Genomic DNA, 17,695 nt, shown 5'->3' on the forward strand with positions numbered 1-17,695 from the left:
GGGGAGGCCAACGCATGGCCATCGCACTCAGCGGCTCTGTGTGCGCCAGCACTTGGCATGAAACCCGACCCAGTGCTGGCTCTGGCTCCTCTTTCTTTTTCTTAATAAGGTCGGATCACAGTGAGTCAGAAGAGCCAAGTTTCCTGCTAGGCTCTTTTGAATAAACTCTGCTCTGAGCAGAGCTGGGCCTCTGCACAGACTCCATGGGCCAGCCCTGTGGCCCTGCCAGCTATCCCTGCTGAGGCTGGAGCCTGGGTCCACTGGGGTCCACAGGTGACTCCAGCCAGTAGCCTGGTGGCTCGGCCACTCTCCAGGGAAGCCGTTAAGCTTCACAGCACCCCAGTCTCACCTCTGACCCTTCTTGTGGAAGGTTTGGGGCTGGAATGAGAGAGCTATAAAGAACACCCCACTCAGTGCCAGACATGTGGCCCCTATTTTCTGCCTTTTCTCCTGCTCTTGAGAGAAGGGAAGGGTTGGTTCATCTCTGGAGGGTCCCCTTCACCCTGTTTTTTCCTATTTCCTATTTTTCCCCCTCTCTCTTTCCTATTTTATGTCTTTGTCCTGCGAGGGTAAAGCTCATGCAGACAAGGCCAGTCCTCTTCCCTCCTCCTCTCCCTGAGCACCACCTTCAGCTGCTTCCAGGCTAGGTGCCACCTCTCCACACGCAGGCAGCACAGCATGGGGGCCTCAGAGTGATCTGGGCAAGATATAAAGGGTGCAGAGCGTAGGTTAAATGCAAGCATGGACTCACCAGGGCCAGAATTGTCCTGAGGGGCCAGAGAGCCTCTCTCAGCCCTGTCCCTGTAGGTTGGGACTCACACCCATGTTAAGATCCAGGCATACGTGTGCCCATTCCTGGCATTACGATCCAGTCTCAAGGGTCCATCAGAGGGCTGGTGATGAATACAACTAGAAGAACTGTGGATGCTGCAGTGCTTTCAAAAGCACCTACTGTGTGCTCCACACTGTGTCCTGTGACCATGAGATGCAACTGCAGGTTCTGGAAAAGCCACAGGGAAGCAAGGACTCTGCTCTTGCAGGGGTTGGGGAGCCGGAAGGGCTTTGTGACTGATGTTTCAGTAGTTGAAGGGAAGGAGGAGTGTGAGTTGTGGGGCAGCAGGCTAGGTGCATGCCATGGTCACTGCCTGCCCAGCTGGGGCACCTGGGTGGATCCTCAGGACAGACCACCACTGGTGGGATTTGTATTGACTCCGGAAATGAAGCCCCAACCCAGCCAGCGGCCAGTGTGGACCCAGCTGCTGCTTCTGGAAAGTGGGCTGGAAGAAGCGCTGAGAGAGGAGGCTGGGTGAGCTGGCATGGAACATGCTGACTCTGCAGGGATGGGACCACCAAGTGACCACTGCCAGCTGGGCCCCACGCCCACCCCTTCCCTACAGCCACAGCTGGAGCAGTGTGTGTGTGTGTGTGTGTGTGTGTGTGTGTGTGTGTGTGTGTGTGTGAGGGGCCTTCAGTCCCCAGAGCCAAGGGAGCCATGGAGGGGGCTGGAATTCTGGAGAAGTCCGGAAGTGGGGGAGGTGAGGCAGGAGCCTTCAGAGGAGTAGATGGGGAGGTGGGACACAGAGGGAACTCATCCTTCTCTAGGACCCAGGGGAAATTGGGAGTTGGGGCCACCCAAGGTCCTTGGGGAATTGGAAAGGCCACTTCTGATGGGAAAGTCAGGGCCTGGGGGCCAGGTCTGGGGAAGGCAGGGGGCTGCTTCCCTCCCTGAGGCCTGAGAAGTGGTGATAATTTCTGTCTACACCCCACCCAGGACCAAGTGGGCAGGGCTGGGTGGATTGGTACTGCACAAAGGACTCTCAAGGACAGGACTTTGCAGAGTTAATGGTTGGGGGCTGCTAGATGGGAGGGCCCACAGGCCGCATCAGGCTCTGGGATGGACCTCCGCCAGTGTGCATGCGGGGACAGCAAGGAGGCCACAGCTTTCCTTGCAGAATCAAGGAAGGCACCAGGTCCTGGAGCTGCAGCTCCATGAAGGCTTCTAGAACTAGCAGGAAGACTTAGGCAGGAGCTCACTGTTTTTGATGAGTAAGACTGGTTCAGGGAAGGCCTTCCCGCCACCTTTGTTTTTGTGCTGCTTCCTTAACTCTCATTTGGCTCCCTCTCGGTTTCTCTAGTTAAAATATAGTTTCCATACCCTCCCCCATCTCCATCTTTCCTGTTATTCGTCTGGTCCCCCTCTATCCCATGCTACTCTCTATGTGTGCTGATGTTTCTCCCCTCACCCCTGTGTAAGTTTATTGTAATGCGGACGTGTTCCCCGGGGCGCTGCCCAGCAGGCCTGTCAGACCCCAAAGAGCTCCCAGTCTAGTGAGGGTGGTACGAGGGACAGTGCTCAGTGCTAGGGGAGGTGAAGAAGATAAAGACTTGCACAGGGCCCGGGAGATAGCTCAGTAGTGCTTGCCTGGCAAGCACAAGGTCCTGAGTTCAATCGCTGGTACCAAAAAAAAAAAAAAAAAAGACTTGCACTGACTTTTGGAGACCTCAGAGAGACGGTTCTGTTTCTTTTGGTCCATCTGTCCATCCAGCCACTTATTTCTGCCCATCAGCAACTCTACCTTGTGTTACCTTTATGAGTTGGCTTTTTTCTGTTAGCTGCAAGACTCCAACAGTTTGCTTGTGGCTCTAGGGGAGGAGTATGGTGGAGCTGAAGGGCAAACGATATGGGGTGAAGGTGGAGTGGGCAATCGAAGTTGAGTTCTGGGAAAGGAAAGGGATTCAGGGTGATGGAAGAGGAGCAGAGATAGCAGTCATCGCTTTCTTCCTTCTTTTAAAAATTTTATTTTTTTTTAAATTTTTATTTATTTGTGTGTGTGTGTGTGTGTGTGTGTGGCCAGTTCAGCCCACCAGGGGGCAGGGCTGGCTGGCATGTGGTGCTGGGGGATTGAACCGAAGTCCCTTTGCTTTGCTAAGCTTGTTCTAAGTAGGTGCTTTAGACCACTGAGCCATCTCACCAGCCCTTTTAAAAATTTTAACTTTTAAATTTGGTATCTCAAAAGAAACATGTTAATTAGAGGAAATTTAGGATACAGAATAAAAACAGAAAAAAATGGCTCTGGCTGTAAGACAGAGAAAACCAGTGTTCCAGGCTCTTGTCCCCACTCATTTAATGATAATGGGTTCCTGTCACATATGCCGTTTTATAACCTGTGTAATAATAGCTGGGGAGCATTTCTGGTGTCCGGGTAAGAACCAGGACCTACTTTTAATATTCATATCCATCCTCAGATGAAAGGGCAAGTCTTTGTTCCCTCAGATGCCCTCTGTTGGTGGGAGCAGGGGGGGGGGCTGGCTCCAGCCTCAGCCCCTCACTATCAGAACCTTGTCTCCTGCTGTAGCACTGGATCCACATCAACTTATGCTCATCAGCTTCTTGGCAACATGTGTCTTTCCAGAAGGGCATAACTTTCTATTACTGTTAAGGTCTTTTAATGGTAGCTGTTATGGTTTGTGTCTAGTTGTCCCCCCAAAGCCTCATGCAGTCATGGGGTGAGAACTTCTAGAGTTTGTGTTAACTCATGATCCACTGGGATTATGTGTGATCCAAGGCTGGGATTATGGGTCTTAGTACTGCTGGGATTACCCATAGGTGGGTAAGTACTGGGAAGTACCCATAGGTGTGAGTACTTCCCCTACCCTGGGGCAGGGAATTGGCATTACAATGTAAGGTGGGAAGAGAAGCTAGCTGCTTGAGCTGCTGCTACCCCTCCCTTGCGCTCTTGCTCTTTGCTGCTGCCCTGAAAGGTTGCCTTCTGCAATGTGCTGCTCTGCCTTGGAGCCAGCTGAGTATGGACTGAAACCTCCAGTAACTGTGAGCTAAATAAACCTTTCCTTCATTCATTTTGAGTGTCGGGTATTAGTCCCAGCAACGAGAGAAGAGTAACTAAGACAGTAGCTCTTTATTTCATAGATGAAGGTATCTGTCCTGATTAGGTTTTTTTTTTTCTTTTTTTTTTGCAGTACTGGGGATCAAACTTGGGACATTGCACATGTCAGGCAGGCACTTATGCCCCTGAGCTGTCTCCCTGGCCCTGATTAGCTGTTTTTGCAAGAGGAACAATACAATACAGGACACATTTTATAAGGTTATTTTATAATCACCCAAAGAATTGTATACAAAGAGTGCAGGAAATCTGTCCACACACTAAAGACCAGAGAATCCAGCTGAGGGCCTGGATCCTAATAGCTGCCTGAGTCCACCTGCAGACCTACAGCCCATAACAGTGCCTCCCACAAGTCCAATTGCAGGCCGAGAGCCTACAGCAACGTCTGATGCAGGCCTGCTTCACGGAGCTGCATTGGAAAGGCCCAAAGGCCAGCGGTGGAAGCTAGAAAGTCTGTGCCAGCGGGATGAAGGATCCGTGCCAGCAGGCTGAGGGAGCTGAACTGGAGCCAGGAAGCAACGCTCAAGGTAAGGACCAGAGCTCCCCCAGAAGTACCACAGCCATGCTCAGCAACAGTGATGTCCCGAGCTCCTCCCGCGATGAGGAAAGCTGAGCTCCCATCAGGAAAGCCAACATGACAAGCTTCTCCACAAAGCTGAGCAGTGCACCCTCTCCCCCACTCTGGAGCCAGGAAACGAAGCTCAAGCTGAGGACCAGAGCTCCCCCAAAATGAACCATAGCCATTCTCAAGGACAACGAGATCCAGAGCTCCTCCTCCAAGAACAGCCAAGTTCATCAGGCAAGCCAGCATGACAAGGTCCTCCAGCAGAACGCCCGAAGAGAACCAGCAGCTTTGAACAGCCCCAGCCGCTTCTCCACACAGCTTCCCCAACAGCCTCTCCACAGCTTCTCCAATTCTGCCTCTTAGGCTGCAGGCAACAATCTCCAGGTGGGGCTCCCACACCCAATACCACGCTAGTTCAGTTCAGCTGGGTTAACAAATTGACCACCAGTTAGCAATCCACTACAATATCCGCTTAATGCTCACTCTTATAAAACTGGGGAATGGCAGGGTAGCCAGCTTCCTGTTGCTGGACAAAATACCTGACATCCACAACTCTGGGGAAGTTTGTTTGGGTCATGGTTTCAGAGATTTCAGCCTAAGATTGGCTGGCTCTGGGGCCAGAACATCATAGTGGAATGGTGTCACACAGCAAGGCTGCTTAATTTCTTTCTTTTTCTTTTTTTTTTTTTTTTTTGTTTTTGTATTTTAGGGAAGGGTCTACAGGGTGTTCAGGGTCTCACTACTAGGTCAGACTCGTAGTGATCTGCCTGTTTACAGCCTCCCAAGAGCTGGGATTACAGGTGTGCGTCACCACGCCCAGTGTCAACTGCTATCTCAGCGTGGGGGAGGGGGCTAGAAGGGCCTGGCACAGCAGACTCAGGGATTGAACACCCGGCCCTTGCACCTGCTTGCAGGTGCTTTAATCCGCTGAGCTATTTGACCGGCCCTAAGGCTGCTTAGTTTCATGGTGGTTGGGGAATGGCAACCCACCATAGTTGGGAATCAGAGTAGGAGAACAGCACCAGAGAGGAAGGACCAGAGATAATACCTAAAGCTTAGAGTCACACCTGCGTGATTCACTCAGACACACCTAAAAGTGAACTTCACTAATCTCTTAAGTGTCTTTCAAGCCAATCAAGCAGACAGTTCAGCTTTACTCTTACAGATGGTGTTTGTGCCAGGCAGCTTCTGAAATAGCTGTCAAGGAGCTGTTCTTCTGGAAGTCACTTGTTTCACCTCCTCCCCTTACGTGTGGGCTGTATTTCATGCCTGGCTTCTCACGGACAAAGTATGGAAGGCAATGATGGGTTGTTGCTTCCAAGATGGGGTCATAAAGGACTTCAGTCTAGCTCTGGCTCTGTCTGTCTCTCTCGCTCTATCTCTCTTTCTCTCTCTGTGTCTGTCTCTCTGTCTCTGTCCCTCTCCCTCTCCCACTCCCACCTTCCCTCCCTCCCTCCAAATGCTATGGTGGTATCCAGCCAACAGCCAGTGAGGAACTAAGGTTCTAAGCTGGGGAGAACCCTCACCCTGCACTACCCATGGGTGAGCTTGGAGGCAAATCCTTCCATAGTTGAGCTTCGGCTAACCCTTTGGTAATAGCCTTGGGAGAGAGTGTAAGTCAGAGAACCTGTGACTTCACCCTTAGATCCTGTGAAACAGTAGAAGCTGCTGTTTTAAACAGCCAAGTTGCTGGGTAATTTGTTACACAGCAGTTAATAACTAATACAACTCTTTCTTACATCACTTTTTTTTTTTTTCTAGCAAGTTTTAGGACATGGAAAACCTATCAGCATTTCTATAGTACTTTTTTTTTTTTAATTTTTTTTTTAAATTTATTTGTGTGGGGTGGGGTGGCCAGCTCAGCCCACCAGGGGGCAGGGCTGGCTGGCATGTGGTGCTGGGGGATTGAACCGCGGTCCCTGTGTTTGCTAAGCTTGTTCCAAGTAGGTGCTTTAGACCACTGAACCATCTCACCAGCCCTCTATAGTACTTTTATTTTTATTTATGTGTGTGTGTGTGTGTGTGTGTGTGTGTAACCGGGGATTGAACTCAGGCCCTTGAGCTTGTCAGGCAAGCACTTATTCTACTGAGCTGTCTCCCCAGCCCCTCTATAGTACTTTTATAACTGACCACTTTACTAAACTCTTTAACTTTGGTTGTTTTGTGCTGAAATTATTTTCTTGGAAGAAGATTCTGAGGATGTAGAGAGGAAATGAACTCAGTTTCTATTGCTGTGTTCTCACAACACAACCCCCTTTTGTTACCAAAGGTGTGGGGTTCCCTGCAACCCAGCATCAAGCAAGCAAGCAAGCAAGCAATTCTGCAGTGGATACCCGCTGGGCGTCCTCTCGTTCAGTTTAGTTCTGCCACTATCTGCCTCTAGATATAGGTAGGTAGCTTGAGGGCTCAGTCCTATGAAGTTGTCTCTCCTCTTGAGATGGCAGTCACATCCGGGCCTCTGGAAGTTCTGAGCAACACTCTAAATCAGATTTTCTGTGACTTTGTCCCACATCAACCTCCACATAGTCAGCTGTCTAGAACCCAAAACTTTGTTTTTGTTTTTGTTTTTTTTGGGGGGGGCTTTATTACATAAGCATGACTAACTATATAGGCCACTGCTGACCAACTGAATCTTCAGCCCCTGTCTCCTCCCACAAGGCTGGGTGTGAGGGCTTGAAGTCCTGACCCTTTCATCTTGCCTTGGTTTCTTCATTGACCAACCTCCATCTGAAGGCCTGAGCCTTCCAAATTCATTAGCATATAAAAGACAACATTCTGGAGATTTGGAGGATGTTGGGAGTTGTATGCCAGGAAATGTAATCTCATAGTATCACAGCAATCATGTTTACAAGAATTTATTCCCCTCCTCTCTGGTTTCTATCTAATTGTATTGGTTAGGATCTTTAGAACAATGTTAAGTACAAAAGGAAGCTGAAAGCTTTGTCTTCTTCTCAGGTTTAATAGGAATGTTTTATGCATTTACTACCTTGGTGTTGGCTGTTGGTTATTACTGCTGCTACTACTATTTTTATTTTCTTTGTGAGGTGCTAGGGATTGAAACAGGGTCTCATGCATGCTAGGCAAGCACTGTACCACTGAAAGACATCTGCAGCCATTTTTATTTATTTTGAGACAGGGTCTCCCTAAATTATTCATGCCAGCTTCAAACTTTGCATCCTCCTACCCCAGCCCCCCAAGCAGCTGGCACTGCAAGCATGTACCACCACAGCCAGCTAAGATTGATTATTTCGCATCATATGAAAGAAGTATACCTTGTTTTCCAACTTGGAAATGTTGAAATCTACCAAACACCTGTCCAGCGTATGAAATGATCATTTTCTTTTTCTTTTTTCTTTTTTTTTTAACTTTATTTATTTAGTGTGTGTGTGGCCAGTTCAGCCCACCAGGGGGCGGGGCTGGCTGGCATGTGGTGCTGGGGATTGAACCGTGGTCCCTGTGCTTTACTAAGCTTGTTCTAAGTAGGTGGTTTAGACCACTGAGCCATCTCACCAGCCCCGTACAGTGTATTCTTTTAATGGATTGTTGGACATGTGTTGGATTTTAGCAGAGTAAGTTTTTCTTAGGACTTGACAAATCTCCATGAATGAGCCTGGTGTGTGACTCACTTATTCTTTCTCTGCCCCATTTTCAGGTTTTAGTATCAGGGTTATTCTGACTGTACAAATAGAATTGAGACGCGTTTGAGTCAAGGCTCTGGCAAGAAACACCCACCTACCTAAGATGGCTTAGCTAAAGAGACTTTCAGGAAGGGACTATTTATACAAGTGTATATCCAGCTCAGACGATGAACAAGACGTGGCCGGACCATGGCCTTCCCAGAGGAGCTGGAAGAGAACCCTGGCCTGGTATAGCTCTGTCAAGGAGCCTGGGAAACCCCTCAGAGCCTGGGCTCGGTAAACCAGCAGCTGTGCCTGCAGGGAGTCTCCAGAACATGGCACTGAGCTCCTTCCTGCGGAGGTAATGGTTGAAATCGGCTGTGGTCGGTGACCGGCCATGTGGCCTAATCCTCCATCCTGGTGGCCTTGGGGCTAAGTGGGTACTAGGGTTTCTGTTTTCCCTTCACACTCCACTTCTTTTCCCTCTCCTGGTGTTGCCAGGCCGCTCTGGGTTTGAGGCATCAGCTCATCTATGTTCATGGGAGCTGCAGGCTGCCCTGTGGTCAGCAGAGGGCGCCAAATCCCACTTCCACAATAGGGCCAGGCCGAGCCCAGCAGGGGGAAGCCAGCCTTGACCCTCTATTCTCCTTCTCTCGTGTCTCCTCACCCACTGCGTCTCCGCAGCTGCTCCTGAGCCAGTCGATGTGTACATGCCCGTGTGCATGTGTGTGCACGTGTGTGTGTGCGTGTTTTCCCTGGGAAGCACATCTGATCAACACACTGTCAAAGAAGTAGGTCAAGGTCGACTCACAGAGACAGTGTCCATGAAAAGCCACTAGAGGGCCGGGGAGATGGCTCTGAGGGCTGGGGAGATGGCTCAGTGGAATAAGCGCTTCCCTGGCAAGCGCAAGGGCCTGAGTTCAATCCCTGGTTCCGAAAAAAAAAAAAAAAAAACCCAAAAACATAAAAAGCCACTGACTAGTCAGGTGTGGTGGGGTGCGCCTGTAATTCCAGCACTCAGGAGGCTGAGGTAGAAAGATCACCATGAAATCAAGGCCAGCCTGGGCTACATAGTAAGTTCAAAACAAGCCTGAACTATAAAGTGAAAGCCTGTCTCAGAAAAAAAAAAAAAAAAAAAAAAAAAGCCACTGATTTTACAGGTCTTGGACAAAAGTTTTAAATCTGCCATCCTGTTGGCTATCTAAGCAGTGCCAGGAGCTAAGTGACATTAGCCCCACCATACAGACAAGGATAATGAGTCTCAGAGAGAATCAGTAACTTGCCTGAGGCCACACAGCTAGAAAGTGTTGAAGCCAGGATTTGCATACTAGCCTCTGGGATTCCAAACTCCACCCCAAGCTTATATATTCCTCTCTAGCTGCTCTCTTACTGGCAGGCCTTATCCCAAAGATGAGCTTCAGAGCAGCCCAGCAGGAGCAACGGGTGCATGGCTGGAGTGGCTGAGCTGAGAAGTTAAGGTTGATGGGCAGTTTGTGGCTGCTTGCTAGGAGGGAGAGAACAGCCGGCTCTTCAGCTGTTTGCCACAGGCGAGCTAGCCAGGGAAGGCAGAAAGAGCACTGCGGAAGGGAGGGTCTGGGCCAGCTGTCTGGGCCTGATCTGGGTCCTTGTCCTTTGCCTGGAACAGTGGTTTGTAGGGCCACTGGATGAAGCAAGGGCCTGACCGTGTCCCCAGCCTCTCCCCACCTCCTCCCCCTTAGGTCTTTCTCCTCCTTCTGGTCACCAGCTCCTCTACTCCCTAATTTGCCTCCAGTCCTTCACAGCTTAGAGAGCACCAGTGACCAGGACTCAGTTTCCCGAGAAGACAGCAAGGAATCTTAATGCACAGGCACAAGACTGTTCTGTTATGGAGAATGCAACCAATTCCCTCTCTGGGTCTGAGTAGCTTAGACTCAGGACACTGAACTGGCCCCCAGGGGGCTCACCTGGGCCATCCCCTCTCTACTGTGCATGGCCGGGAGTCAGTCACTTCTCTGGCCTGTCCTTGCCTATCTGATATCTGAGACCCCCTTACATGGAGAGGCCTTGATGGGGAGGCCCAGGACCTGGGGGCAAAAGCAGGAGAGTGGGGCATGGCTGGCTTCCCTCAGGCCACTGATTCTGCTCTGCCCCTCCAGCTGGGGCCTGGAGTGAATGCTGGACACCCACAAACCTGCTCAGGGCTCATAGTGTAAGGAACCACAGATGGGTGTTGTCGGGGAGGTAAGTAAAGGCTGCAGTGGCTTTCAAATGGGAAAAGAAAACCCATGGTTTTCTAGTGTTCACGGTATCCATCTCCAACCACGACAGATCTTGAGCTCTCACCATGACAGCACTGAACATAGGATTGGGAAAAGCTGTGCAAATTGGATTTTTTTCAAGCCAGAGCCGCTGACCTCAGCACATGCCAGCTGAGGGGAAGAGCCTGCATTGGTGAACTTGACCTTAAGAATGTCCTGAGTTCAGCAGGGCAGAGCCACCAAACAGACCCCTTGATCTGCCCAAGTTCATTTCAGAGGGGAAAATTGTTAAAAAGACTCAAGGAAGCATTAGGAGAGATTTTTTTTTTTTTTTTTTTTTTTAAGAAACAAGATATTTAGCAATTTAATTGCCTAAATATTTTTCACCTAATTTAAAAGCACTTGTTATGTGAGTAATTGGGCAATGTATTATGGAATTACTCGGGGATTTAATGCTTAAATTGAGGAAGCAAACATTTGCATCTTGAAAGAATTGATTGACATCTAAGGAGGTATCATTTGACAGCTGGGGCAGGGGACCCAGGAGACCTTGTCCCAGGTGGATGCTGGGCCTCTCTTGCAAGCTGACATGTTCAGTGTGGGCCCGGATGTTGTAGGAGCAGATCGCTGTCAACAAGGGCTGGGCAGGTCATCACCAAACCCTCCTGCTGAAATTGTCTTTGTTGTCATTCAAGTTTGCGCTTTTATGACTAGATCCGTCCCTCCTAAAACAGGTGCATGCCCAGCCTCGGCCCTCACAGTCCTGCCCGTGAGCTCTTCCTTGCTCCGATTGCCCCCTCCCTGGCTACATTCTGGTCCCCATTCATCTCAGTCCCCTGGTACAATGTGGTACACCTCCTTCAAGCTGATTGTGCCATTTTTTTAGACATTCAGAACTGGGACGTGGGTTGTGAAGCCACAGACTTGGGGTCTCATCACATCTGGGCCACAGGCTGCATGGAGTTTTCTGAAGAACATGACCGCTTTTTAGGATTTGCCAGTTTTCGTGGTATAATTACTTTCCATGGCTAATTTCAAGTTCTCAGTGTGAGGACACCACCAAGTTAGGGGTTGGGAAGCGATGCATGTTTGGTTTTTGGAGCCCTGCATGCTGAGTTTAGCAGGACCCTTGGCAAGGGAGGGGCTTCCGGCTGCCTGCAGGGATCACTGGAGACAAAGGAGAGGGCTGGGGAGGTGAGCTGGGGACAAGGCATGGGTAGTGGAGGCTGAAAGCAGGCTGCCTTGTGAAGAGACCAGAGGAGGCTGATGGCCTGGTTCCAGCCAGGAACAGTGCTGGTGTCATTCGGATTTAGCAGCACAGCATTGTTGGTGACTTTGGGGCGGGCAGACTCAGGGACACAGGTGCAGAAGCCAGAGGGAAAACGCATTATGCTTTCAGGTTGTTCAGAGAAGTGTGGAACTACAGGATGGAGCCTGGAGCTGGGAAAGGGATGCTGGACCCTGGCTGTAAGGTGCTCCCAGCCAGAGAGAGCAAGCAGATTGCCCTGCAGGAGCGGCAGCCTCTTGCTTCACCTGCTGCCAGACCTGGGGTGGTGGAGTGTAGGTGGGAACTCTCCCCAGATCACCCCGATTCAGACTCGGCAGCCCAGGTCCCCAGCTGCCACCTTGCACTTCCATCCTCCCCTCTGGAGCTTAGCATGACCCAGTTCTGCAAGCATTTAGTTGATTGATTGGAAGCAGACAAGGCCCCTGCTCTCTAGGGTGGTAGGCCCCGTGCCAGACAGCACCTAGGGCAGCAAAATGAGGAAGCTCTAACTTTATCCTTCAGGGCAGGTGCAGGTATGCAAAGGACAGGTGTGTGCAAGGACAGATATGTACCCCTCAAAAGCCCAACTAGCAAGGTAGCGATGGGGTTAGTGGGTAGGGTTGTTCCAGCCCAGCTGGAGAAGGCTTTTTTTGGCAGCAGAGCCTTGAAGGTGACTACATTCAGAGATGTTTCTAAGGTCAAGGCTAGGAATATCCCTACCCGTCTGGTGCCCCTTCCCTGTATTTTATCTTTTATTACCCACCTTTGTTTCTTAGCCGTGTGACCTTGAGCAGGTCATTTGACTTCTTTTGGTCTCAGATTGTGTTTGAGAAACATGACTCCGATCTCTCCGTCCTGCCTCTCTCTCAGCTCTTGTTTCTCTCACACCCAGAAGAGACATGTATACAGGCTGTGTACCTGGGTCTGCATTCTGGTATCTGTTTAGATGTGCTCCCAAACCTCATGCACTCAGAGTCTGGGCCTTGTGGGGAGTTTATAGCTAAATCTACTGTTGGGAGGTACGGATCTGCTGAAAAGAGGGGGGTCACTGGGGGCATGGCTGGGAAGTTCATCTCCTTTCCTGGCTTCTCCCCCACTCTCCACCTTCTGTCCACCATGCTGTAAGCAGCCTTTCTGTCCCCAGGCCCCTCTGCCATGCTGTCCTGCCTTGGAGTCAACTGACCATGGACTGAAACATGAGCTAAAATAAACCTTTCCTTCAAGTTGTGGGTGTCTGATATTTTGTTCAGAAAGTCACTGGGACAGCCTGGGCACCTGCTGCTCTGACCCCCTGGGCCCAGCAAGCTTGTCCCACCTGTATCTCCCCTCATCAGGCCTGCTGAGAGCCCTGGGCCTCTGGTTCAGGGGAGGAGATAATAGTAGGGGGAAGCATTGTCCCATCCTTAGGTCTTGTTGCTGGTGGCTTGTGGTTTTCATGTCTGACCTATCCTCCTTCCAACCTTGTCCTTGCCCCTCAACCCTGGGAACTACACAGGACTAATATAAGGTCCTATATTTTGTGTACTGGCTCCATCAAGAGGAAGTGGGTAAAATCCAGCCTGTGCTGGGTGCTTTTCCCTGTGCACCATCTGCCCAGGGCTGCACCTGCCCCCTGTGTCAATTCTCTATGGTTCTGGAACTGTGTGCTGGCTTTGCAGGAGCCAGGGCTGGCAGCTCGGTCCCTGAACGCTGACATGTGGAGCACGCTGACATGTGGAGCACAGGGTTACTGAGTGGTGTGTGGGGGCAGGAAGTGAGACCGTGTCTATCTCACAGTCCTAGCCCAGAAGCCCCTTATCCTGTGGAGCTGTTTGTGGGAGCCACCAGAGCCCTTCTAGGCAGAAGATCCAACATTCCCAGGTGCCCATCCCAAAGTGCAGGCCTCTGGCATGCAGATTGCCACCTAGAAAGCAGGGGTGTGTCCCTACCCACACCTCTGTCACAGCGATCACTTCCTTTCCAGCTCTATATGGACCCAGATGAATGCACCCCAAGACCCCACTTGGAGGACAAAGATGTAGGAGAGGTCTTTTGATGAGTTTTCCCACCATAAAAAGGTCAATGTTTAGAAACTGAAGATCCTGGGTGTGGTGGTGCACACCTGCAATCCCAACGCTTGGGAGGCTGAGGCAGGAGGTTGGCTATGAGATCAAGGCCAGGCTCACTGCACAGGGAGACCGTGTCTCAAAACAAAGTTTATTGGAGCTAAGAGAGGTGGCCTCTGGCTCCAGCCCCCCTGATGGGCACTGGGCCCAGGGCTGGCCCAGCAGAGGGCTGAGGGCTTGGCTGGCACAAGGCCCCGCTGAAGGAGCAGCTCCCTGGCTGAGTCTGGCATCTGTGCACAGGGAGCAGGGGCCAGCGGGCCCAGACGGGAGGCCAAAGCGTAGATGCTCTCCAGCTGGCCCTCATTACCATTCGGACAGATGACTCATCAAGGTCCCTGCCCTTCCTGGCCACTGTGGGTAGATGCAGACCATCATGTGGGCCATTAGGATGATTGTTATCACTCATAGTGAATCACACTGGACCACAGTGAGTGTGAGTGTGTGTGTGTATATGTGAGTGTGTGGGTGTGGGAGTTAGTGGAGGAATCTGAGCCAAGAAAGAGTGTGGCAGGGGGGGACGTGGTCCTTGCTGTGTCAGTCCAGGGGGCTCTGGGGTGGCTCCCAGGGGATCCCCATGGCTCCACCAGTCCAGAGCTTCCTTCCCAGCAAGTCTGCATCCAGAGGGGAAGGCTGGGGACCTCCAACAGCCATGAAAACAAATTCCTGCTCTTTGCCCAATCCTGTCCCTCCAAAGCAGCTCTAGCCTGGGCATTTAGTCTTTCCTGCTGCCTCTGGTCTGCAAAAGCTGGACACAGGGATTGATTGTCTGGTGATGGTGACTCAGGCAGGTCAGGGTGCCCCTTCTGGAAAAGGCCTGCCTTCCCTTAAAGCAGGAGCACCCTCTGCAGGATGCCAAGGGAAAATGCAGGTTCTGTGGGAAGAAGAGATGGATCATTCTAGATGCTGCACCTTGTGACTGTGGGGAGCCATAGGTCCTAAGGGAGCCTCTGCTGGCTTCTTGGGTTAAAGAATAAACAATAATGGTGCACGTGACTCCTGAAGTGTCTCCTGGCCTCAATGGTTGATTCTAGGGGTCAACTTCACTGCCTGAGGAGAACCTTGACACTTGCAAAGCATTTGGGTGTGTCTGTGGTGGTGTTTCACAGAGGCTAGCACATGAGTCTGAACACACTTGGTGAGGATGACTCAGCCTCGGTGTGGATGGGCACCACCTAGTTAGCTGGGGGTCTGGGGAGAGCAGGTATGGAAGGGAAATGGGGTCTGGGGAGAGCAGGTATGGAAGGGAAATGGGTCTCCTGGGCCACTGTGATGGACACTTTTTCTGCTGCCTTGGATACCAGGACTCTAGGTTTCCTGGCCTGTGGGCCCCAGGACTCACACCTGTGGCCCCTGGTTTGAGGACCAAGGCTTCCAGCCTTAGACTGAGAGTCCCAACATCAGCTTCTGTGAGCTTGGGACCTACTCTGAGCCAAGTTCCCAGTGTCCAAGGCCCTCCAGCCTGTAGTCAGCCTGTCTTGGAGTTAGTCACCATAATTGCATGAGCCAGTCCCCTGACATATAGTTATGGTCATCCCCTATCAGCTGTGCCTCTCTGGAAAGCCCTGAGCCAACACACTGACACTACTCTCCTCCTCCTCCTGACTTCTACCCTCATGTCTTCACCAGCATCCCTTCCACAGAGACATTAACAATACCGCTGTCATCTCCACCTCCTCCACAGATGACATCTAATGTCACCTACCCCAGATTGAACTTATCCTCACCATTACTACGATTGCCATCTTGTCCAAGCCCATTTTCACCTCTGCTTTCAGCATAGTTCCTATGGTTCACATCGCCACCATTACCAGGATGTTTATCACCTTCGCCTCCACCTTTGCCATCTTCAGAAGTGCAGGTGACTTGACTTACCATAATTAAAAATGCCCCAAGCTGGAATGCATCTAGTACAGCTAACCTGCTGAGTGTCATGGCTCAGCTAGGTGCATGCTCTAGGGTGTGGGTTGTCTTCCCCTCACATCCCAGGGCCAACCCGAAGTTGTGTCTGGTGGCTGCTTCCTAGCCTCGTGAGAGAACATGGCACTGCAGATGGCCAGCCTTGGGGAGATCAAAGTTCAGATTCTGAAAGAGGGGGCGTGTTTCCACTGAATGTCTATCACTTTTGCATCACTCTTTAAAAAGTCATGTAGAGACCCATCAGAAATTGGGGACAGCCCATTCCATGGCTATCGTTTCCACCCTTGTCTTTCCCATTACCTCCACCTGCACCATCCCACCATGGTCTCCTCCAAAGCTTAGTGCCTAGTACTAAACCTGACACTGGGATGAGGCTCCCTCCCAGTCAGAAAGGAACACCCTGTCTGGTTGACAGATGCAGCCATTCAGATCTCTCAGAGCAGAGAATCAGCAAGCCAGGTGTCCAACAGTTCTTCCCCTTGACCTGCAAGGTGACCCTTCCTCAGGATGCTCCTGGTAGGAATTGATACCTCCCTTTCAGTCATGCTTTCATACCTAAAGTGACAGCTGATGTCTGGCTGAAGGATGGAAGCCATTAATCCGGGGCGGCCCTTGTTTGCATAATGATGCATATATTTGCATATCATTTGTTTCCAGCCTCTGAGTGCTGCACTGTGGGTGTCTGGGTACAATTTGCATATCCCCGCAGGTGAGGGTCAGGCCTTTGAGTCTCAGGTGCTTATTAATTCCCCAAAGAGATTCTTTCACAGGAGCTTGGAATGCTTAATCGCAGGGTCATTCAGCAGAAGGGCTCTGAGATGGGGAGCCCAAGTCCAGAGCCCAAAAAAAAGGGCAGCAGGAGCTTTAGAAAGGCCTGGGGGGAACCCTCAAAGCACCTGATGAGGGTGCTCTGTTCCTCAGAGTCAGTTCAGGACAATGCTCCCCTCAGCCACTCCTGTCCTCTCTGGGCCAAAGTCCACTTGCTGGGAGATCCCGAGTCAGTCCCTCCCTGTCCCCAGCAGGCTTGGGACTCCATATGTGTGGAAGGAAGGGGTCACCCCAGCAGATCCCTGCTCCCCTTCATCAGGCTTCTGCTCTTGCTTGGGGGTTCTAGTCCCTGACTACACTTGAGAATCACCCCAGGAGCTTTCTAAAAATACCAACACCCTGGTCCTGCTGCTGGCTGTTCTGATTTAGGCAGTGGGTCCTGGGCATTGGTAATTTTACAAAAGCTCTTCTGATGCTTCTCACCTGCAGCCCAGACTGAAAGCTGCTGCTTGGGGTCCTCTCACCATAGCTCACCTGGCCCCTGGGTCAGGCACAACAGGTAGACCTAGGGCTGCTGTCTGAGGTCTCATGGGTCGTTGTCCTTCTCTTCTGATGGCCAGCCTGTGGCAGGACAGCCCTTGGCACTGACCAGAAACTCCCTTCTCTTTGCCCTGGCCTTGCTCCACCCCAAGTCCTTGTCAGAGCCATTGAGTGTGTCCACAGCAAGCTCCTCAGGGACTGGGCAGGGCAGGACACAAGCCCTGTATGGCTGTCTTCCCCTTCCCTCCAGAGCCTCCACCCCTTCCTGCACACACTCAGCCTCCTGGGCTTTACTGCTGCTGGTTCTATGCAGCAACTGGCAGCTCCATCTCAGCTCCAACCCCAGCCTGATTTCCTTGTAACTCCAGAGCTCCAGCCTAGACCCCTCCTGGAGGAAGAACGGAGCATGGTCCACATCAGCCCGATGTTGGTTTATGATGATATGCAGTGGGGCCTCTTTCGAGGGCCTGTGCTCTATTTCTTTCCAAGCATGTTTTTATTTTTATTTTTTTGGTGGAACCGGGGATTGAACTCAGGTCCTTGCACTTGCCAGGGAAGCGCTTATTCCACTGAGCCATCTCCCCGGCCCCTCCAAGCATGTTTTTAAACAAAACATCTTAGATGATCCATTTAAAAAACAAAACCAGTCTTCTGGATGGTTAACAACCTAAGTTTGCAGAACAAAATTAGAGAAAAAGGAGGGCTACAAGGAAAGCCAACATTTTGGCCCTAGCCTTCTAAGGTCAATTAAGACTCAGGACATATGAGAACTTGTAC

The sequence above is a fragment of the Octodon degus genome, unplaced genomic scaffold (genome assembly GCF_000260255.1).
Source record: "Octodon degus isolate 3935 unplaced genomic scaffold, OctDeg1.0 scaffold00026, whole genome shotgun sequence".
NCBI lineage: Eukaryota > Metazoa > Chordata > Mammalia > Rodentia > Octodontidae > Octodon > Octodon degus.